Genomic DNA, 24328 nt, shown 5'->3' with positions numbered 1-24328 from the left:
GCCGTCCTCTGTGCTCCACAGGATTTCTATAATCTGGTGTTTTAAGGGATATGTTCGATTTTTTTTTATATATCTTATGATTGGAGTGTCCTTATAAAACCCACTTTTTAGTCTTCACAGACCCTCAGCTCCGACTGAAATAGAACAATCTATTTATCCATTATAGTGCTTTTCCTATCTACTGTATCAGTCTATTGTGATTTTATATATGTAGTGTACTGCCTTTAATATCTATTACACGTAGTACTTTTTATATCAATTTATCACTTTTAACATCTACCCCTATAAAGATCAGTATTGACTGAGCACTACCAGTGTTTCAAGTTGCAACTTCAGTCACTGAAGAACACACTTCCATAAATAAAGTTCACCTTCTTTTAGGCCATACAATCCATCCATCCATTATCCAACGCACTATATCCTAACTACAGGGTCACGGGGGTCTGCTGGAGCCAATCCCAGCCAACACAGGATGCAAGGCAGGAAACAAACCCCAGGCAGGGTGCCAGCCTACCGCAGGGCACACACACACACACACACACCCCCACACACCAGGGACATCCATCCATCCTTCCATTTTCCAACCCGCTATATCCTAACTACAGGGTCATGGGAGTCTGCTGGAGCCAATCCCAGCCAACACAGGGCGCAAGGTAGGAAACAAACTCCGGGCAGGGTGCCAGCCCACTGCAGGGCACACATACACACCAGGGACATCCATCCATCCTTCCATTTTCCAACCCGCTATATCCTAACTACAGGGTCACAGGGGTCTGCTGGAGCCAATCCCACCCAACACAGGGCACAAGGCAGGAAACAAACCCCAGGCAGGGTGCCAGCCCACCGCAGGACACACACACACACACACCCCCACACACCAGGGACATCCATCCATCCTTCCATTTTCAAACCCGCTATATCCTAACTACAGGGTCATGGGAGTCTGCTGGAGCCAATCCCAGCCAACACAGGGCGCAAGGTAGGAAACAAACCCCGGGCAGGGTGCCAGCCCACTGCAGGGCACACACACACACCAGGGACATCCATCCATCCTTCCATTTTCCAACCCGCTATATCCTAACTACAGGGTCACGGGGGTCTGCTGGAGCCAATCCCAGCCAACACAGGATGCAAGGCAGGAAACAAACCCCAGGCAGGGTGCCAGCCTACCGCAGGGCACACACACACACACACACACCCCCACACACCAGGGACATCCATCCATCCTTCCATTTTCCAACCCGCTATATCCTAACTACAGGGTCATGGGAGTCTGCTGGAGCCAATCCCAGCCAACACAGGGCGCAAGGTAGGAAACAAACTCCGGGCAGGGTGCCAGCCCACTGCAGGGCACACATACACACCAGGGACATCCATCCATCCTTCCATTTTCCAACCCGCTATATCCTAACTACAGGGTCACAGGGGTCTGCTGGAGCCAATCCCACCCAACACAGGGCACAAGGCAGGAAACAAACCCCAGGCAGGGTGCCAGCCCACCGCAGGACACACACACACACACACCCCCACACACCAGGGACATCCATCCATCCTTCCATTTTCAAACCCGCTATATCCTAACTACAGGGTCATGGGAGTCTGCTGGAGCCAATCCCAGCCAACACAGGGCGCAAGGTAGGAAACAAACCCCGGGCAGGGTGCCAGCCCACTGCAGGGCACACACACACACCAGGGACATCCATCCATCCTTCCATTTTCCAACCCGCTATATCCTAACTACAGGGTCACGGGAGTCTGCTGGAGCCAATCCCAGCCAACACAGGGCGCAAGGTAGGAAACAAACCCCGGGCAGGGTGCCAGCCCACCGCAGGGCGCACACACACACCAGGGACATCCATCCATCCTTCCATTTTCCAACCCGCTATATCCTAACTACAGGGTCACGGGAGTCTGCTGGAGCCAATCCCAGCCAACACAGGGCGCAAGGTAGGAAACAATCCGGGGCAGGGCGCCAACCCACCGCAGGACACACACCCACACACCAAGCACACACTAGGGACAATTTAGAATCGCCAATACACCTAACCTGCATGTCTTTGGACTGTGGGAGTAAACCCACGCAGACACGGGGAGAACATGCAAACTCCATGCAGCGGAGGATCCGGGTCTCCTTACTGCGAGGCAGCAGCGCTACCCACTGCGCCACCGTTAGGCCATACAATTCAAAACACAAATGTTATCAGGCTAAAGACTGATACAAATGAGTAGGTTCTGTATACAATACACTAATCAGCTGCCCCTGGCGTTTTCCGGCATATTGCATGTGTAAGCTCCTCTTCTGACTAGCTAGTTTTCTACTGTTCAGGTGCTTCTTCATGAAGCCCCGTTGGTCCTCATGAACTACCTTCCCTTTTGCTCTTCTTAGAACATCTACCGTCATCCTCACCCTCTCATCCTTCAGCAGATTGTACTTTTGTTATGCTGCTATCTTAACCAATGATCCTAGAACTAACTGCAGTAATAAACGTTGTGTGATTTGCATTGTGGGGCGGCACGGTGGCACAGTGGGTAGTGCTGCTGCCTCACACTTATTCCTCCCTGCGTGGAGTTTGCATGTTCTCCCCGTGTCTGCGTGGGTTCCCTCCGGGTACTCCGGTTTCCTCCCACAGTCCAAAGACATGCAGGTTAGGTGCATTGGCGATCCTCAATTGTCCCTAGTGTGTGTGTATGGGTGTGTGTGCCCTGCGGTGGGCTGGTGCACTGCCTGGGGTTTGTTTCCTGCCTTGCGCCCTGTGTTGGCTGGGATTGGCTCCAGCAGACTCCCATGACCCTGTAGTTAGGATATAGCGGGTTTGAAAATGGAAGGATGGATGGATGTCCCTGGTGTGTGGGGGTGCGTGTGTGTGTGTGTCCTGCGGTGGGCTGGCACCCTGCCTGGGGTTTGTTTCCTGCCTTGTGCCCTGTGTTGGGTGGGATTGGCTCCAGCAGACCCCTGTGACCCTGTAGTTAGGATATAGCGGGTTGGAAAATGGAAGGATGGATGGATGTCCCTGGTGTGTATGTGTGCCCTGCAGTGGGCTGGCACCCTGCCCGGAGTTTGTTTCCTACCTTGCGCCCTGTGTTGGCTGGGATTGGCTCCAGCAGACTCCCATGACCCTGTAGTTAGGATATAGCGGGTTGGAAAATGGAAGGATGGATGGATGTCCCTGGTGTGTGGGGGTGTGTGTGTGTGTGTGTGTGCCCTGCGGTAGGCTGGCACCCTGCCTGGGGTTTGTTTCCTGCCTTGCATCCTGTGTTGGCTGGGATTGGCTCCAGCAGACCCCCGTGACCCTGTAGTTAGGATATAGCGGCTTGGATAATGGATGGATGGATATGTAACAGGTTCCATAAATAGTCTTGAACAGATGATAAGAGATTTGTGAAGTACCAGTGGCTCCCGATTTTACAAGGACTCTGCATGCCAGCAATAACTTAGGCTACCTTCAGGTTTTTGTGATCTGTTGTTTCCTGCTAACCAACCATACATAAAGATTTCTGCTTTGTCCACAAATGTGCCTACTGTGCCTTGCGCCCTGTGTTGGCTGGGATTGGCTCCAGCAGACCCCCATGACCCTGTAGTTAGGATATAGCGGGTTGGATAATGGATGGATGGATGGATTTGCATTGCATTCTCCTTCACTTTTTAATGTTGTTGTTGTTGTGATGTCTCAAACCCACTTGATCCATCTCATGGTCGCAGGGGATGAAGGATATTAGGTCCAAGACAGGAGTGCCACAGGACAGGGTGTTAGATTTGGAATTCCCAAGTCAATACTGCTTACCTTTGGGGACTGTGAGAAGAAAACCCAAATAGACAGGGGAGAGAGAGAGCATGCAGACGTCACACAGACAACAGCTGATTGGAAATCGAAGCTTGGGTGACAGATTCATGAGGTGACAGCACTGCCTACTGTGCCACCATTATTTTTTTTTTTTTTGGTCTAAAATTTTTTTTCATGTACAGTGTCAAGAAAAAATATTTGTGTCGATATTCGATATTGTGTATTCCCCCTTGGGATTAATAAAGTATCTATCTATCTATCTATCTATCTATCTATCTATCTATCTATCTATCTATCTATCTATCTATCTATCTATCTATCTATCTATCTATCTTATAGTGCCCTTCATACTCTATCTATCTATCTATCTATCTATCTATCTATCTATCTATCTATCTATCTATCTACCTATCTATCTATCTATCTATCTATCTATCTATCTATCTTATAGTGCCCTTCATACTCTATCTATCTATCTATTTATCTTTTTATCTATCTTATAGTGCCCTTCATACTCTATCTATCTATCTATCTATCTATCTATCTATCTATCTATCTATCTATCTATCTATCTATCTATCTATCTATCTATCTATCTATCTTATAGTGCCCTTCATACTCTATCTATCTATCTATCTATCTATCTATCTATCTATCTATCTATCTATCTATCTATCTATCTATCTATCTATCTATCTTATAGTACCCTTCATACTCTATCTATCTATCTATCTATCTATCTATCTATCTATCTATCTATCTATCTATCTATCTATCTATCTATCTTATAGTGCCCTTCATACTCTATCTATCTATCTATCTATCTATCTATCTATCTATCTATCTATCTATCTATCTATCTATCTATCTATCTATCTATCTATCTATCTATCTATCTATCTAATAGTGCCCTTCATACTCTATCTATCTATCTATCTATCTATCTATCTATCTATCTATCTATCTATCTATCTATCTATCTATCTATCTATCTATCTATCTATCTATCTAATAGTGCCCTTCATACTCTATCTATCTATCTACAGTATCAATTCTGTACAGTGATGTTAGTTAATCTCCAACAATGCCTATCATTTATTTTGAATAAATAAGAAATACAGATAGTTCATTTTTATATACTGACTGTAGTGAGATGCTTTGGGTAAAGATATCCATTAAGTAAATGAAATTATTAACAATGAAATGCAATATGTTGTGCTTGCTTCATATTAATACAGTACATAAGGTCAAAAGCAATGTAGCCATCAATGAATTATTACAGTAATCTGTCAATAGCAATTTTGACACAGTCACCAAAAAGCTCCTATTGATTTCTGGAACAGCAAACATTACTTTATTTTATATATCGTCTTTTACAATAATCTGAGGATACATTTAACATACATTTGCTTCCAGTTATTTCACCCTTGAATAAAAAATGAGGTTCAGAATCTGGCAGAAGAATGGAGACAAACACTTTAAAACAGAAATTCAGACGTCTTTAACAAAGATGCTTCGTGCCAAGTAATAAAGTGTGAAATTTGTGCTCTTTTCATTTTGCTCTGTCACACTCGATGTAAAAAGTTTTTGTTATGCTGTCCCTGATGGCCCTGCATCGTGAGCTCAAGATAAACCCTCGATTTTTTTTTCTGGCTCACAAATTAAGAAATATTAACAAGTACTCGGTGCCAACGGCCAGGCATTCAGAAGCAGCTGCCGATCGTGACATGCAGTCTGCCCACCTACCATAAAATGCTCACAGCCTTCCAGAGAAAACAAAATGCTCTTACGTCTCCGTGAGTCTTCAAGAATAAGGAGATGAAGGAAGTGAACTGTTAGCTAATGCACTGACAGTGTTCTAAACAAAAAGGTATTCGCAATTAGAGTTCATCCTTCCACTTTACACTTAGTAACCCGTATAGAATGAGACGAACAACTCGTGACTCTCAGAGTGCCAATGGCATACGCACTTTAGGCTTCATTTGAACAACACACAGGTACCCGACAACCAAAAAAAGGGCAAACAAAACTCATTTTTAATAGCTGGGACCTACCGGAGTAAAAACTTATTAAAAGCACATGTTTTCTGACATGGCTAATAGGAATGATATTATTGACATTTATCTCATTCGTAACCATCAATTCATAACAGAAGAAGAAATTCTCGATCCGGCTTAATCCGATTCACAGTCACCAGGGACCCCACACTATCCTGGAAGCATCGGGTGCAAGTCAGAAAAAAAACTTTGGACAGATTGCCATTACATTTAAGACTCCACCATCAATTCAGTCAGTCTTTATGTTTTATAGTGCCTTTCAGGTTGAATAATCTCATAAAACAGGTTTGGAGTACAACTCAGCGCAATCCTTCATCCCGTACTAAGATACTTATCTTTGATTCAGATCAAACCTTTATGAAAGAATCCTACACATCTCAAATCTTTTTACAAAAATAAAATGCAATAAATTAAAATTGGAAAGGGAAGTTAGAGCTACTGCATCACAGCTTCGGAGTCCCGAGTTTGAATTCCAGCATGGATGCTGGCTGTGTTCACTTTCCAAATTCTACCTACTGTATGTTTCTGAAATATGTACAAATTCGAATTATAAGAAAATGTAAACTTGTACCATATAAGCAAATGTGCCCTGTGATGGACTGGCACCTCATCTACACTCTTAAAATATCGGTTCTAATGGCACTTTACTGGGTTGTATGGTTCCCCATAGAACCATAACTTGAAAAAGAACCATCTCATGCTGTGAAGGGTTCTTTGCATATGAAGTTTCTCCTTTGGGCTTTGAAAAGGTTCTTAATTTGTGGACAAAACAGAAATCTTTATGTATGGTTGGCTAGCAGGAAACAACAGATCACAAAAACCTGAAGGTAGCCTACGTTATTGTAGGCATGTAGAGTCCTTGTAAAATCAGGAGCCACTGGTATTTCATAAATCTCTTATCATCTGTTCAAGGCTCTTTATGGAACCTGTTACATATCCATCCATCCATTATCCAACCCGCTATATCCTAACTACAGGGTCACGCGGGTCTGTTGGAGCCAATCCCAGCCAACACAGGGCACAAGGCAGGGAACCAATCCTGGGCAGGGTGCCAACCCACCGCAGGACACACACAAACACACCCACACACCAAGCACACACTAGGGCCAATTTAGAATCGCCAATCCACCTAACCAGCATGTCTTTGGACTGTGGGAGGAAACCGGAGCGCCCAGAGGAAACCCACGCAGACACGGGGAGAACATGCAAACTCCACTCAGGGAGGACCCGGGAAGCGAACCCGGGTCCCCAGGTCTCCCAACTGCGAGGCAGCAGCACTACCCACTGCGCCACCGTGCCAATCCTGTTACATATCCATCCATCCATTATCCAACCCGCTATATCCTAACTACAGGGTCACGCGGGTCTGTTGGAGCCAATCCCAGCCAACACAGGGTGCAAGGCAGGAAACAAACCCCTGGTAGGGCGCCAGCCCACCCACACACACACACACACACACACAAACACACACTAGGGACAATTTAGGATCACCAATGCACCTAACCTGCATGTCTTTGGACACTGTGGGAGGAAACCCACGCAGACAACATGGAAACTCCACGCAGGGAGGACCCAAGAAGTGAACCCGGGTTTCCTAACTGCGAGGCGGCAGCGCTACTCACTGCGCCACCGTGCAGCCCTGTAACATATCTAAATACATAAAATTTCTTTCTGAAACCTTCATGTGGTTGGTCCTTTTAGGAACTAAAAATGGTTCCCTATAGCAGCGTTTCTCAACCTTTTAAGTATTTGCGACCCGAGTTTTCATAACAGTTTTAATTGCGCCACCCCAACGTTTTTTTTGAAAGGAGCCCACTAATACCAATTTGTTCTTTTTTAATTAATGATATATCATAGATGCATATTTTATTATACCTACTTAACTTTTATCGACATTTATCTAACTCTATATTTATTTTTCTAGTATCAGAATGTAGTATAAGTTAATTTGTTTTGGTTTCAATTGATGTATTTTTCATATTTTCCATTCTTGTTTTCTTTTTTTCACATCTTCACGCCCCCATTTTTGTTTACTTTGCGCCCCCCCACCACAGATTGAGAACCACTGGACTAATTACCAGTCATCACCTTCTCAGTTGGGGCTTTAAGCATACACTTGTTATTAACTGTAGTTCTAAGTCACTAGTTTTAGTTTTGTGTCATTTTTGTGGTTCTGGATTCATATTTTCCATTGTTATTGTATTGTCGTACTCCTGGATCTGGTGCTTAGCTCTTCACTGTGCAACTGGGTACTGGATTTCCTCACCGGCAGACCTCAGCAAGTGCATATTGGTGGAAAAGCCTCCTCCATCATCACCATCAACACTGGCACCCCGCAGGGCAGCGTGCTGAGCCCCCTGCTTTACTCTCTCTGCACCCATGGCTGCGTAGCTAAGTACAGCTCTAACACCATCCTCAAGTTTGCTGACCATACCACTGTAATAGGTCTGACCAGTGTGGCCCGCCCCACAGTTTGAGAACCTCTGCCCTTATAGCACTGCTCTGAAAATCACTTTGGCACATTTATGTTTTTAAGAGAGTAATGCTGGCTTCCTCCCAGTGCTACAGGAGCTCTCCACTAGATAGATAGATAGATAGATAGATAGATAGATAGATAGATAGATAGATAGATAGATAGATAGATAGATAGATAGATAGATAGATAGATAGATAGATAGATAGATAGATAGATAGATAGATAGATAGATAGATAGATAGATAGATAGATAGATAGATAGATAGATAGATAGATAGATAGATAGATATGAAAGGCACTACATAATAGATAGATAGATAGATAGATAGATAGATAGATAGATAGATAGATAGATAGATAGATAGATAGATAGATAGATAGATAGATAGATAGATAGATAGATAGATACTTTATTAATCCCAGGGGGAAATTCACATACTCCAGCAGCAAAAAATATTAAGTTAAAGAGTAATAAAAAATGCAGGTAAAAAACAGACAATAACTTGAATAATGTTCAACGTTTACCCCCTGTGGTGGAATTGAAGAGTCGCATAGTTTGGGGGAGGAATGATCTTCTCAGTCTGTCAGTGGAGCAGGACGGTGACAGCAGTGAACTACCGTGAACTAGATAGGTGAGTTAAAAAATCGATGGATAATTTACAAAGAATCACATTTTTAAAGACAAAGAATACCCAAAAAGCGGGAATTCCAGTATTGTCAGCTGAGTAAAACAACTTTTCAGGCAGGCTAAAGCAGGACATGAGTGGGAAAAGAACATCTCGGCCCAGATCCAGTTGAGAAGAATGCCAGTCAGTTAGATATCATTGAGTTAGCTTTATTTTTGTTTAGCTCCTTTTTCAGTACACTTTAAAAACACGTGTTTCAGATCAAAACAAAAAAAAGAACAGTTTGCAACTAGTTTTTTGATTTGTATCAACTTCTGTTAAGATTAACAAGACATGTCAATGAATACAGAGAATTAGCCTTTCCTTTACATTTAGTTATTTTGAATTGCCATGCACTTAGTACTTTGCAGTAGTTTTTTAGTCACTATACAAAAAAAAAGTTGTTGCAAAGTACTTTTTCCATCCATCCATCCATTTTCCAACCCGCTGAATCCGAACACAGGGTCACGGGGGCTTCTGGAGCCAATCCCAGCCAACACAGGGCACAAGGCAGGAACCAATCCCAGGCAGGGTGCCAACCCACCGCAGGACACACACAAACACACCAAGCACACACTAGGGCCAATTTAGAATCGCCAATCCACCTAACCTGCATGTCTTTGGACTGTGGGAGGAAACCCACGCAGACACGGGGAGAACATGCAAACTCCACGGAGGGAGGACGTGGGAAGCGAACCCAGGTCCCCAGGCCTCCCAACTGCGAGGCAGCAGCGCTACCCACTGCGCCACCATGCCGCCCAAAGTACTTTTTCTCAAAATGTAAAGGTATTTTAAGCATCATCCATCTTATAAACCTACTTAGCCAGGGCAGGGTCACGGGGCAACTGGAGCCAAACCATCACGGGGTGACCACACAATCCAACATCAGCGCACACTCACACTGCACTCTTACAAATGACAGTTCTGTAACGGCACTTTTAATAAAGGCAACGTAATGGTCCCTTGTAGAACCAACGGTTCTTTGCATGACATTTGGTTCTTTGGGCTATGCAAAGGGTTCTAACGTGTGGGCAAAAGAGAAATCCTTAAACATATGGCAGGCTACCTACCCTTCATGGTTATTTACGGAGCTTGTTACGGATCTTGATCAATAAGAGTTCTTTCTTTGTCCTACATATGGATGGTTCTTCGGTTCCTCTATGGCACTGCTTTGAAAAACCGCTTTGGCACCTCTGCGTTTTTTTTTTTAGAGAGTAGGGCAAATTTAGCAACATTTCACCAGCCTTCGTATTATCTGTAAACCCCCACCGAAACAGGAAGAGCATGCAAGGTCCATGCATGGGGCACTCAGGACATGAACCCTGGTCTCCTCATTGTGAGGCAGCAGTGATGCCCCAGTGTACTTAGTAAATACGTTGTATACAAGTTTCAAAACTGACATTTCATATATTTCAGATGATCCAAACTGTTTGTTAGCATTTTCAAATTAAAGTGTGACGTGGAGAAAGATGACGATACCCAGCCAAGTTGGTGAAGTCACCCCAACATAATTTAGTGAGTTTATGAAAAGGAGTTCAGGTTACTTAAAATAGTAAGTTGAAGTAAATACTGTTATTATTGCGTCAGCACAACTTATTAGATAAGGCTTGCAATTCAGAAAGTTTAACAAAATCATTAAATTTGAATTATAGTTCGCAACCACTCATTTAATTGGGTTTTGGCTAAAGGTATCCTCAGTACCGCCGCTCCCTATACGCAGAGTACGCAGTCTGCGTAGGCCAGCAACTCCCAGGGGGCACCATCCCAGCTGCTCAAAAAAATCGTTTTTATATATTATAATAATAAATTAATATTAATAATATACATATACAAATAAACAAAAATATAAACGTATATATTGCATTTTACGGTGAACGCAGAGTAGGCTAAGTAAGCACACGTGATGACGCGCGTGCCCTCACCTCTGTTACGGCTGCCTATTTGGCCAAAAATGATAATAATTGAACAATATGCCTCGTCCTGGAAAGAGACATCAACAGTCCGGCGCCGAGAAACGAAAGAAAAAAAAAAGCCCAAGATGAAGCCCGTGCATCACTTTCAGGTACGTTCATAATAATCCTGTGAAACTTTATTTTATTCTGTCGACCTCATTTACGACTTTGCCTCAAGAAAAAGCAGAAGTGTGCCTTTGTAAATTTTGAACTTTGGAAAGCTCCAGCAGATGACAGTGTTGATTTTATTTCAGTTTATTATTGTTTATTTATTATAAATGTTTTATTTAAAGTGTAATTTTAGTTTGTATTTTTTGCTGTAGGGCTACAATTGTAATTTATAAATGACACGATTTATTTATGTATTTACTTTTATTTGAATAAAGTTCTATTTTGGCCCCTATAGTAGGTGTTTTTTTTTAATTATTTTATTTTTACTTCCGTAATATTTGGGGGAGGGGGCACAAAAGTAAATTTCTGCTTAGGGCACCCATTTGGCCAGCAGCGGCCCTGGGTATCCTGAATTATTTTTCAGAGTGTGGATGGCTCGGTGAGCTGGCGCGGAAAACGTAAACTAAATAAAATGCCTTTTCGTTTTGGTCAGATGGGCAGTGTGTGTGTGTGTGTGTTTGTGTATACTGTCACTGTCCTGCTCCACAGACAGATTGAGGAGATCGTTCCTCCCCCAAACTATGTGACTCTTTAATTCCACCAGGGGGGGTAAACGTTAATATTTAACATTATACATAGTTATTGTCTGTTTTTTCACCTGCATTATTATCATTCTTTAATTTAATATTATTTATTGTATCAGTATGCTGCTGCTGAAGAATGTGAATTTCCCATTGGGATTAATAAAGTATCTATCTATCTATCTATCTATCTATCTATCTATCTATCTATCTATCTATCTATCTATCTATCTAAAACACTATGTCTGTTTTATTTACGGTTTTACTGGACTAATATAACGGGTATGTCACTATTATTTTTGGTTTCAGTTAGGGTGAACCTGTAAATTTACACTCCAGGGTGTAAAAGCTCACTGTGTATGATGAGCGCTCCTTTCACTTTTGTATTTACGTATTGTACGTCCCTCCGACAGAGCATCTGGCACATGAATACATGTAAATACAATGCCAATGTAAGCTATATAAGCGCATTTCCACTAGAGTCCATACAATTTGTTTTTTTAACTGTCTTTAGCTATTATTTTTAAGCACGTTGAGCTACTTTCATGTATGAAAATGTTTCATAGAAATAAACGTAGTTGCTTACCACTAGGGCATGTTTAAACTCTTGCTTTTGTCAGCATATTATGACTCAATCATACTGTAAATCTACAAAGTGTATTTTTTTAAAACATAAACAGCATGTTTATAATAAATTACAGTCTTTTAATATTAACAAACCGGAGCGCATGCAGATAATGAATGGCACGCCACAGCCGCGATCCACCTGGCAGAAGCTCCATCCGCCTCATGAACGGCAGAGCGCCTGCGCCGATTCCGACGGCAATCGGTACAAAGCACGAAACTGGTGAGGCCACCGCACAGAAATGATTGTACTCCTGGCTTGTAATAATAATAAAAAAAAAGTTTAACATCCCTTCTTTCGAGACAGCCGCCACTATGAAAGTCGCTCAGTTAAAGGTATTTCTTGTGGTTGGCTGCCTCCTGACCCCTCAACACTCTTAAAGCAACAGGCGAATTTCCAGTTAAAAAGCGGCTCCTACCTTTCAGTCGCGCTTGTCTTTCCTTAAGGCAAGAAGGTGGGACGAAGTGGCCTCTCGCATCGCTACTGCGCCATCGAGAAGCCAGCGGTCACCGGTACACCACTAAAGTTCACCCCTTCACTCATTTAGTTCAAGACGGCAAGAAATAACGAATATTCCGTAAAAGAGATAAAAAAAAAAAGCTTCTTTCCTTAGAACGCGAGAAGGCGGACTGCGTGGAGCCCAGCGGGGGGGAAAATGCAGAAACACTGCAGCGCTGCGATGTCACCGCACTAGTTTTTATAGCAGGGTGGGTAGCTTGAAAGATAATAATACCCCATCCTCCTCCACAAAACAAGTTAAGCACAGTGTGTAATAAGCTCATGGCTCAGACACCCTTTGATTTAGGTCAGACAAAATGAATTTTTAGTTTTCAGTTAAAATGACTTTGGCAGGCGCGTGCGAAAGGATAGCAAATGTCTATACGTCTGTATACCACAAATGTTCCCCTTAATTCAGAAATACGGAGAGAAATGACACATTTGTCCACACATTTCTGCTTCACCTCCCTAAGTTTACTGGTGTACCACGAATTGGAGTGTGCCCTGCGATGGATTGGCGTTCCGACCGGGGTTGCTTTCTGCTTTTTAATCTTCAGTGTTGAGTGAGATAAAATGACTTGCTAGCAGCCGGGGTAGTGTTGGCTGGCATAACCTGCAGTTTACTAGGCGGTAATGTCCCATCAGGTGTTAATCCCCGCGATTCTTTACTGGAGAAAGATAACATGGATGGCGTGTATTTTATTGCTCGCGTTTGGACTGTAAAGCTAACGTCTCCGGCTAGTTTTATAGGAAAAGGCACGACGGAGGAGAAGGTTATGACCCTTTATACCCCACATCCTCAATCACACTTTCGTTTCTACTGTACAACAAGTGATATATGGGTAGTCTTATATGGACGAATATTTAGGACAAAAATAAATAAATAAATAACAGTACTATGAAATGTGATAAAAAAATTAATAAAAACATTAGATAGATAGATAGATAGATAGATAGATAGATAGATAGATAGATAGATAGATAGATAGATAGATAGATAGATAGATAGATACTTTATTAATCCCAATGGGAAATTCACATTCTCCAGCAGCAGCATACTGATACAATAAATAATATTAAATTAAAGAATGATAATAATGCAGGTGAAAAACAGACAATAACTTTGTATAATGTTAAATGTTAACGTTTACACCCCCGGGTGGAATTGAAGAGTCGCATAGTTTGGCGGAGGAACGATCTCCTCAGTCTGTCAGTGGAGCAGGACATTGACAGCAGTCTGTCGCTGAAGCTGCTCCTCTGTCTGGAGAGGATCCTGTTCAGTGGATGCAGTGGATTCTCCATGATTGACAGGAGTCTGCTCAGTGCCCATCGCTCTGCCACGGATGTGAAACTGTCCAGCTCCATGCCAACAATAGAGCCTGCCTTCCTCACCAGTTTGTCCAGGCATGAGGCGTCTTTCCTCTTAATGCTGCCTCCCCAGCACACCACCATGTAGAAGAGGGCGCTCGCCACAACTGTCTGATAGAACATCTGCAGCATCTTATTGCAGATGTTGGAGGACGCCAGCCTTCTAAGGAAGTATAGTCGGCTCTGTCCTTTCTTGCACAGAGCATCAGTATTGGCAGTCCAGTCCAATTTATCATCCAGCTGCACTCCCAGATATTTATAGGTCTGCACCATCTGCACACAGTCAGCTTTGATGATCACGGGGTCTATGAGGGGTCTGGGCCTCCTAAAATCCACCACCAACTCCTTGGTTTTGCTGATGTTCAGTTGTAGGTGGTTTGAGTCGCACCATTTAACAAAGTCATTGATTAGGTCCCTATACTCATCCTCCAGCCCATTCCTGATGGGGCCCACATTATGAAATGTAAGTATAAATACCTTAATGCGTATTAAAATATAGGGTTTTGTTTTGCTGCTTCAACCTTTATCCATCCATCCATCCATCTTCCAACCCGCTGAATCCAAACACAGGGTCACGGGTTGTCTGCTGGAGCCAATCCCAGCCAACACAGGGCACAAGGCAGGAACCAATCCCGGGCAGGGTGCCAACCCACCGCATTTCAACCTTTATGTATTTACTTAATTACTGGGAAAGTTAATTGTTGAAAACAGGTAATAGAACACATTCAGGGTTGTAGCTAACCTCAGAGCATTCTGGGTACGTGTCCGGGGGCCTGTAACGGCAAAGGGCCTTTTCACCCCCAAACCCCACAGCATCGCCAATAAAATATCTGCAAGATGAAATTGCCAAGGGGGAGCTGAAGATGTAGAGTCTTGCACTGATATCAAGATTAAGAAATACTGTGCTGTTAAAAGTATGAAAAACTCTGTTAAGGATGCCAAGTCTCCCAGGGGCACAGCTGGTCAAATCCATAAGGTGATCTAGTGGATCCTGAGAGACCGCCAAACTCATATGAAAACAAGCAGGCATTGTTTATGAAAGTAAAAGTGTGCATGCTCCATATGCCAAGGGGCGCGATATCTACACAAAGGGGTGCTGTTTGTACTACTGAAGGGGCACGCGCTCCACAAGGTGAGGGTGTCCTAAAAAGGTCATTGAAGTCAAGAAATACAGACTACTACAGACAACAATGGGCAATCCGTCCAAATGGGTTTTGATCAACACTACCAAGGGGCCTATGAAGGTCTCAGTCTCAAGTCAAGTCAAGTCAAGTTGTGGAGCATGCAGTGGTACAGTGCGTTGCCGCACCCACTACACTTCGAAACTGCTCAGGATCCCGGTTGGCAACCCCCCCAGGCAGACACGCGGAAATGACCCTCTATCTGCCGCAGCCAGGTGTTACGTGGGCGTCTCCTTGGCCTGGTCCAGCCACTCGGGTCCCCAACAGTGAGGATCTAATGAGCCGGATCACCCTATGGGAAATGCGCCACATGGCTGTAGTGCCATACCTCACAATGCGGGTCATGTGCCTCATTCGGGACTCCATGAGCAACACAAAGTCAAACCAACGGTACCCAAGGATTTTCCGGAGAGACACAGTACTGATGGAGTCCAGTCTTCATCTCAGGTCAGTGGATAGCGTCCATGTCTCACAACCATATAGTAAGACAGGAAGCACCAGGACTCTAAAGACTTGGACCTTCGTCCTTTTACATAGATATCGGGAGCGCCACACACCCCTTTCCAGTGACCTCATGACCCCCCCATGCTCTCCCAATCCGTCTACTGACTTCACAGGAAGAGTCACCAGAGACATGAATGTCACTGCCAAGGTAAGTAAACCTCTCAACAAGGTCGACACTCTCTCCGCAGACAGACACACTGCTGATGGCCATGCCCAACAGGTCATTAAATGCCTGGCTCTTTGGTTTTTATCAGGACAATCGCAAGTCCAGACAGTCAGACTCCTTGCTCAGTCTCTCAAGACCCCCGATCAGAGCTTCCATTGACTCCGTGAAGATCACAGAATCGTCAGCAAAGTCAAGATCCATGAATCTCTCTTCACCAACAGATGCCCCACAGCCGCTGGACCCCACGACCCTGCCCAACACCCAGTCCATACAAACATTGAGCAGAGTAGGAGCAGAACAGACCCCTGACGAACCCCAGAATCAACTGGGAAAAACGCAGAGGTCCTGCCTCCACTCTGCACAGCACTCACAGTACCAGTGTACAGGCCGGCCATGATATCCAGCAACCTCGAGGGGATCCTGCAAATCATCAGGATGCCCCACAGGGCAGCTCGATCAACTGAGTCGAACGCTTTATGAAAATTGACAAAAGCTGCAAAGAAACTCTGCCGATTTTCGCGTTTGCGCTCTAAGAGAACCCTCAGTCCCAGGATGCAGTCAATGGTAGACTTCTTAGGCGTAAAACCAGACTGTTTCGGTTGCTGGTAGGTGAGCAAGTGATCACGGATCCTATTGAGGACCACCCTAGCAAGGACCTTACCCAGCACCGAGAGCGGTGTTATCCCCCTGTAGTTGCTGCAATCCAGGCGATCACCCTTCCCTTTCCAGATAGGGACGACAAGTCCCGTTTTCCAGTCAGTTGGGATGATGCCAGTCTCCCAAATGGAAGCAAAGATTGCTTGCAATGCCAGGAGGACAGCCTTACCACCAGCCTGGAAAAGTTCACCCCGGATACCACAGATCCCTGCAGCATATCCCCCCCTCAGCTGGTTCACCACCTATGCAATCTCAGTGAGACTGGGTGGTTCACAGCTAATTGGAGGATCAGCCCCAAAAACCGTGGACCCAGAGATAGCCAACGTCCTAGCCAGAGGATCAGATTTGAACAACTGCTCAAAGTAGATAATTTCTATCTCTTACTTTACGTGCACTCTTAGTGTTTGTCCAACACCTTTCCTCAGTATCCTTGTGTGTCTCAACTTGTCTTGCCCAATGCTTCCTCTCTCAACTGCATTCCTGTAAGGCCTGCTTCCCAGAATCTTTCATTTCAAGGCACCTTGCTGGTTTCTAGTCCACTTTTTGACTGCCACTGATGGTCGATGTTTCCTTATTATTCACTGTGAAAACATCATTCAGTTCTTCCAATACTTCCTGTCTTTGAAGGAGACTCTCAGCATTCTTCCTACTCCCTTTTTTGTTGTCTTCATGTGTCTCAGCCTCTCTTGCCTGGCACTTTCTCTTTCAAGCACAATCCCATGAATCCGGCTTCTCATATCTGTAATTTCTAAGCACTTTGCTAGCCTCTTGGCCACTTTCTGTCCACCACCAGTGGTAGACAGGACCCCCTATACTCACAATAAAAACATCATACTGACACTTTCCAACTCTGAAGGTGACTCAGGTTGCATCTTGTTGGTATTACTCACATTGTTATTGCTGAAATGCTCCATTTTAACTCCTTTGCCAAACTAACGAATCAGACCAAAGCCAAAGTGACCTATCAGGTTGCTCAGAGGGACCTGACACGTGCGCAGACTTCAGCGTTTTATTATATGGTAGATTTCTTCATTTATTTATTTCAGTGACACTGAAAACAACATGAAATAATCCCTGAAATGAAAACTGTCACTTTCACTTGTCAAAGCTGAGAGGGTGGGCTCTAGCATATGCTGTTTTTTGATTGGTGAATCTTTGGTGGCTTGGGCATAATATGTGCTTTGTTTGAATCCTGTCGCTCATGCGCATGCTCAAAATTGCTACTTTGCATGTCAGATACGAGCGCAAGAAAAACTTGCCTAGAATGTCTGCAAGAAGTGGCTACTTTCATTTAAGGAACCTCAAATTCATTATTTGGGGTCTACAACTGAAGTGTCTGCTCTAAATGTGGCACTGGATAGCCAAAGGTTTATGTCCGCTCTACCGATGATTCACCAATCAAAAAGCAGTGCCTGCCCTTTCAACTTTGATGAGTGAAAGTGACAGTTTTCATTTCAGAGCTTATTCCATGTGGCGTGTTGTCACTGAAAGAAAGAAAGAAAGAAAGAAAGAAAGAAAGAAAGAAAGAAAGAAAGAAAGAAAGAAAGAAAGAAAGAATTAAACAAATACACAAAGTAAAAAGCAACAAAATATATTTCATGACATTTAATTATTTATAGTCACATTTCAAGTTATTATTATTTATTTTTTACATTTCACAGTACTTCAATTTATTTGAATATTAATTGATAGAATTTTGTCCAAAATGTTCCTCCATAGCAGAGAACAGCAAGTCATTTGGATACATGGGTTGTGTTTAGTGGACTACTGTAATCTGATGTAACATGTACAGTCATATGAAAAAGTTTGTCAACCCCTCTCAACCTGCATAATAACTGACTCTCCTTTCAACAAACAAGATAACGGTGGTATGTCTTTCATTTCCTAGGAACATCTGAGTACTGCGGTGTTTTCCAAACAAAGATTTTTAGTGACGCAGTATTTAGTTATATGAAATTAAATCAAACATGAAAAACTAGCTGTGCACAAATGTGGGTCCCCTTGTCATTGTGCTGATTTGAATGCCTGTCACTGCTCAATGCTGATTACTTGTAACACCAAATTGGTTTGATGAGCTCGTCAAGCCTTCATAGACAGGTGTGTCCAATCATGAGATATAAAGGTATTTAAGGTGGTCAATTACAAGTTGGGCTTCCTTCCCTTTGACTCTCCTCTGAAGAGTGACAGCATGGGATCCTCAAAGCAACTCTCCAAAGATCTGAAAACAAAGATTGTTCAGTCTCATGGTTTAGGGGAAGGCTACAAAAAGCCATCTCAGAGGTTTAAACTGTCAGTTTCGACTGTAAGGAATGGAATCAGGAAATGGAAGGCCACAGGCACAGTTGCTGTTAAACCCAGCAGGTCTGGCAGGCCAAGACAAATACAGGAGTGGCATATGAGCAGGATTGTGAGAATGGTTACAGACAACCCACAGATCACCTCCAAAGACCTGCAAATACATCTTGCTGTAGATGGTGTATCTGTACATCGCTCTACAATTCAACGCAATTTGCGCAAAGCACATCTGTATGGCTGGGTGATGAGAAAGAAGCCCTTTCTGCACTCATGTCACAAACAGAGTCGCTTGTTGTATGCCAATGCTCATTTAGACAAGCCAGATTCATTTTGGAACAGAGTGTTTTGGACTGATGAGACAAAAATTGAGTTATTTGGTTAGAACAAAAAGTGCTTTGCATGGTGGAAGAAGAACACCACATTCCAAAAAAAACACCTGCTACCTACTGTCAAATTTGGTGGAGGTTTCCATCATGCTGTGGGGCTGTGTGGCTAGTTCAACCCAATATCAACAAATTCTTCAGGATAATGTTCAAGCATCAGTCACAAAGTTGAAGTTATGCAGGGGTTGGATATTCCAACAAGAAAATGACCCAAAACACAGTTTGAAATCTACAAAGGCATTCATGCAGTGGGAGAAGTACAATGTTCTGGAATGGCCGTCACAGTCCCCTGACTTGAATATCATCAAAAATCTATGAGATGATTTGAAACAGGCTGTCCATGCTCGGCAGCCATCAAATTGAACTGAACTGTAGAGATTTTGTATGAAGAATGGTCAACAATACTTCCATCCAGAATCTAGACACTCATCACAGGCTATAGGACAGCGGTTCTCAAACTGGGCTCCATGGTCCCCTAGCTGTTTCGGTGGGACCGTGAGAAATGATTGCATATTTATACTATTTATATTTTTATAATTATTAACCTTTACCATCCAAGGGGAAGTAAGTGATTGAGCTCCGTCGTTACCCCCACCTCCTAGACTCGACTACTAATCCGCTGTTCCGTTATTCGCTGCCATGCATTGTTTTCCCACCGTTATCGCTCGGCACAAACCAGCCCTTATTATTTTTATCATAATCAAAAATTCTTTTGTAGAATCAAAATACTTGCGAACAGTTTTTGTATATTTTAGAAGCAAATAAGAGCGTTAAAGGTGGATACAGATAATCAACAAACAACATATTTTACATTTTTTATCTTTTTAAGTGGTGAAATTGCCCGCTCAACGCAAATGAAGTAAAAGTGTTCATAATGAGACAATTCAAAATAAAGCAATTGCTAAGAGGCAGATTAAAAAATCGACAATGAAGAAAGAGCCTTGATGATCTGGTTGTTCCACTGATTTTGATTTGAATATAATTTTAAGGTCTCATTGAAGAAGAACGACATCTAACAGTGGATAGAATTAGATAAGATCCAAATTCTTCTTGTGAAATAGTGTTTTGTTGCTAAAAAGAAATAGGAAAAATACTTAAGCTTAGGAACTCCATACTACCCGAACTCTATGAAAACAATCGCCCCCTGAGAGTAAACACCCGTACTTATTTATTGACATGACTTGAACGCGACATATTTCTGAATTTTATTGCGATACGGAACGAAAAATGAATACTGTACCAAAACAAAATCTCGAAACAGATTAGACGCGACAAATGATATGAGAGTTGCACTGGCCAAAACAAAGCAAAACATAGAAGAACTGGTTAAGGCAAAGCAGGTGCATCCATCCTATTAAAATTTTAACTTAAATTTAATAACTAAGGTGTACATAATATTTTCTGAATAAATAATTGTTTGTCAAAAAATGTTTTATTCACAGCAGCCTGTACCTATGCAGTGCAGCGCAGTGGGTATGTGGCGCCCCCAATTATCTTGAAATAATATTGATTTTTTAATTTTTAATAAAAGGGTCCGTGAGCCATCGAACAATTTTTAAAGGGACCGCCACGCAAGAAATTCTAAAGAAGTTTGAAAAATCGGTGCTATAGGAGGACAGCGTCTAGAGGCTGTTAGATTTACAAAAGGAGGCTCAACTAAGTATTGATGTCATATCTCTGTTGGGGTGCCCACATTTATGCACCTGTCTAATTTTGTTATGATCCATATTGCATATTTTCTGTTAATCCAATAAACTTAATGTCACTGCTGAAATCCTACTGTTTCCATAAGGCATGTCAGATATTAAAAGGAAGTTGCTACTTTGCAAGCTCAGCCAATGAGAAACAAAAATCCAAAGAATTAAGAGGGGTTCCCCAACTTTTCCTTATGACTGTATGTCACTATTATTTTTGGTTTCAGTGTTTACTGATTTTAGGCGCCATTCACATTTCAAGCCTCGATGCTCAATTCTGATTTTTTAGCTCAGATTGGATCTCCCTATCTTGACAGTTCACAATTATAAGTACAAGTGGCCTGAATCTAACTGTAATGTGAATGCATCTGTCATCCAAACATTAATAAATATGTGCACTGGTCACCTACGTCACCAACAACAAAAAATGTCATATTTGTGACATGACTAATGGTATTACAAATGGATGTGCTAGTGGCTAGTGTATGCATTGCATTTTGTTCTGGAGGAACGGCAAACAGTTCAGCAACTGTACGTTATTAGGTCGAGAAGGTCGATAAATAGCTAGACGGCCAGCTTTGGCCGTTTTCGCAACTTTTTCTGGCACTGCTGTACCAAGAGATGTGTGAGTACGAGGAAGGAGACAGCAATGGTGGGAGTGCAACTCTTGTCACAGCTGTAGCTCTCCTCCATTGCTGTTGTTTTGCCTCACTGCCAGAGCTGGCTGATGATGGCAGCGCTAAGCCCGTGTGTATAGGCGAAAAAAAACATATGACTGTGATCCGATACGTATCCACATATGAAAGTGACTCAAATCTGATTTGAAAAAATTGGATTTCTGTATCCACACAGTCACAAAAAAACATCAGATATGTGTCAAAGTAAGGCAAAAGAAATCAGATTCAAGTCAGTTCAGTCTGGTAATGTGAACATAGCCTTCGTGATTGCATTAAAATAAATGAATTGCAAACTATTAAGAAACAGAGCACTATAATAAAATTCAGATCAGCAACCTCTACCCGTCTAGAGAACTAAGAAAGAAAAGGATTATATAAGAAGTAATTAAAACTGCAGAAATACCCAAAAGATTAGCAGGCTGAATTACCTAAGGACCACATCATTAAATGCCTGACAAGTTCTATAGAGCTTTTGAGCTTTTCCTTGTAAAGTGAACATGACATTCTTTACCCAAGGCAACTTAAACATTTGACAGGTACATTTAGTTGGAGCACAAGCAGGTGAAGTGACTTTCTCATGGTGAGATATGAACCTACAAGCTCAGGGTTTGTGGTCCAAAGGCTTTACCACTACACCACACTGCCTGCACATTCTGACAGCAGCTTAGTCCAACACAGGAGAGTGGAGATCTGGAGCCTATCTTAGCAACACTGAGGCACAAGGCAGGAAACAGTCCTCAGTGGGCCAGCAGCCCCTCATGGAGAGCACTCTGGCACACACTCAGCACTCAGACAGGGCCAGTTTAGAATTGACGATCAACCGGCATTGATCAACATGGAGGAAAATATGCAGATTCCACACAGACAGCGACTGGGTGTGGGATTCAAACCCAGCTATGCGGGACGTGTAAGGCATCAGTAACACCTACTGTGCCACCAAAGTGCCATAAACTGAATTTAATTTTTTTCAAATTTCCCTCTTGTCTTATAGTAGCTGGGTTAGGATCCTTCCAGCTGAGCAAGATAAGATAGCTTGTAGCAGTCAGCGTCATAACATGTTGTTTATTAAGCAGTAATGTCTCACTAGGTGTCAATCCCAAAGCATAGCAGATTAAAGATTATTGTGAATCTAAGACTGTCTCTCTATTATAAAAAAACAAATCTTGGGAGGGAGATGAGGGAGACGAGACGTGATCTTCTCGGAAGACACTTTGAAGTCCCGCGAGACTACTTGCACGACACACCCTACTTACAAACAAATTCTCAGAGACACTTTAACGTCCCGCGAGACAAAGAAGTGAGAAAAAAGGACAGCTGCTGTACAGGCTTTTAAATGATCGATGCGCAGCGCAACATGCAGATCACGCAGCACATCACAAGCAGTAGCTGCTGTACTGGCTTTTAAATGATCAACGCGCAGCACGACATACAGATCATGCAGCACGTCACAAGCATTAGTAGCTGCTGTACAGGCTTTTAAATGATTGACGAGCAGCGCGACATGCAGATCACGCAGCACGTCACAAGCAGCATTTGCTGTACTGGCCTTTAAATGATCGAGGCGCAGCGTGACATGCAGATCACGCAGCACGTCACAAGCAGCATTTGCTGTACTGGCCTTTAAATGATCGAGGCGCAGCGTGACATGCAGATTACGCAGCACATCACAAGCAGTAGCTGCTGTACTGGCTTTTAAATGATCGATGCACAGCACAACAATGCAGATTACGCAAGCACGTCACAGGCAGAATTTGCTGTACTGGCTTTTAAATGATTGACACGCAGCACGACATGCAGATCACGCAGCACATCACAAGCAGTAGCAGCTGTACAGGCTTTTAAATGATCGATGCGCAGCACGACATGCAGATTACGCAGCACGTCACAGCCAGCATTTGCTGTACTGGCCTTTAAATGATCGATGCGCAGCATGACATGCAGATCACACAGCACGTCACAAGCAGCAGTAGCTGCTGTACAAGTTTTTAAGTGATCGACGCGCAGCGTGACATGCAGATTACGCAGCACATCACAAGCAGTAGCTGCTGTACTGGCTTTTAAATGATCGACGCGCAGCGTGACATGCAGATCACGCAGCACGTCACAAGCAGTAGCTGCTGTACTGGCTTTTAAATGATCGATGCGCAGCACGACATGCAGATCACGCAGCACGTCACAGGCAGCATTTGCTGTACTGGCTTTTAAATGATTGACACGCAGCACGACATGCAGATTACGCAGCACGTCACAAGCAGTAGCTGCTGTACTGGCTTTTAAATGATCGATGCGCAGCACGACATGCAGATTACGCAAGCACGTCACAGGCAGAATTTGCTGTACTGGCTTTTAAATGATTGACACGCAGCACGACATGCAGATCACGCAGCACATCACAAGCAGTAGCAGCTGTACAGGCTTTTAAATGATTGATGCGCAGCACGACATGCAGATTACGCAGCACGTCACAGCCAGCATTTGCTGTACTGGCCTTTAAATGATCGATGCGCAGCACGACATGCAGATCACACAGCACGTCACAAGCAGCAGTAGCTGCTGTACAGGTTTTTAAGTGATCGACGCGCAGCGTGACATGCAGATTACGCAGCACGTCACAAGCAGTAGCTGCTGTACTGGCTTTTAAATGATTGACGCGCAG

At 43.3% G+C, this 24328-nt stretch overlaps 1 protein-coding gene across 2 annotated transcripts in view; it reads right to left on the bottom strand.

Annotated features, from left to right (window-relative positions):
- LOC114654458 (zinc finger and BTB domain-containing protein 7C) overlaps nt 1–24328 on the bottom strand; it is a 155186-nt gene that overhangs the window by 60234 nt on the left and 70624 nt on the right. The window contains exon 1 of one of the 2 annotated variants that reach the window (XM_051929795.1): nt 12668–12908. The exons of the other annotated variant lie outside the window; for it this stretch is intronic. The gene's annotated coding sequence lies outside the window, so the exon portion shown is untranslated. Of the gene's footprint in view, nt 1–12667; nt 12909–24328 lie in introns of those variants that run through there. 2 annotated transcript variants of the gene reach the window in all.

This window comes from Erpetoichthys calabaricus, chromosome 7, assembly GCF_900747795.2.
Source record: "Erpetoichthys calabaricus chromosome 7, fErpCal1.3, whole genome shotgun sequence".
NCBI classification, from domain to species: domain Eukaryota; kingdom Metazoa; phylum Chordata; class Cladistia; order Polypteriformes; family Polypteridae; genus Erpetoichthys; species Erpetoichthys calabaricus.
The sequence above is the reverse complement of the archived record's forward strand: the minus strand, read 5'-3'. Positions and strand labels throughout refer to the sequence as shown.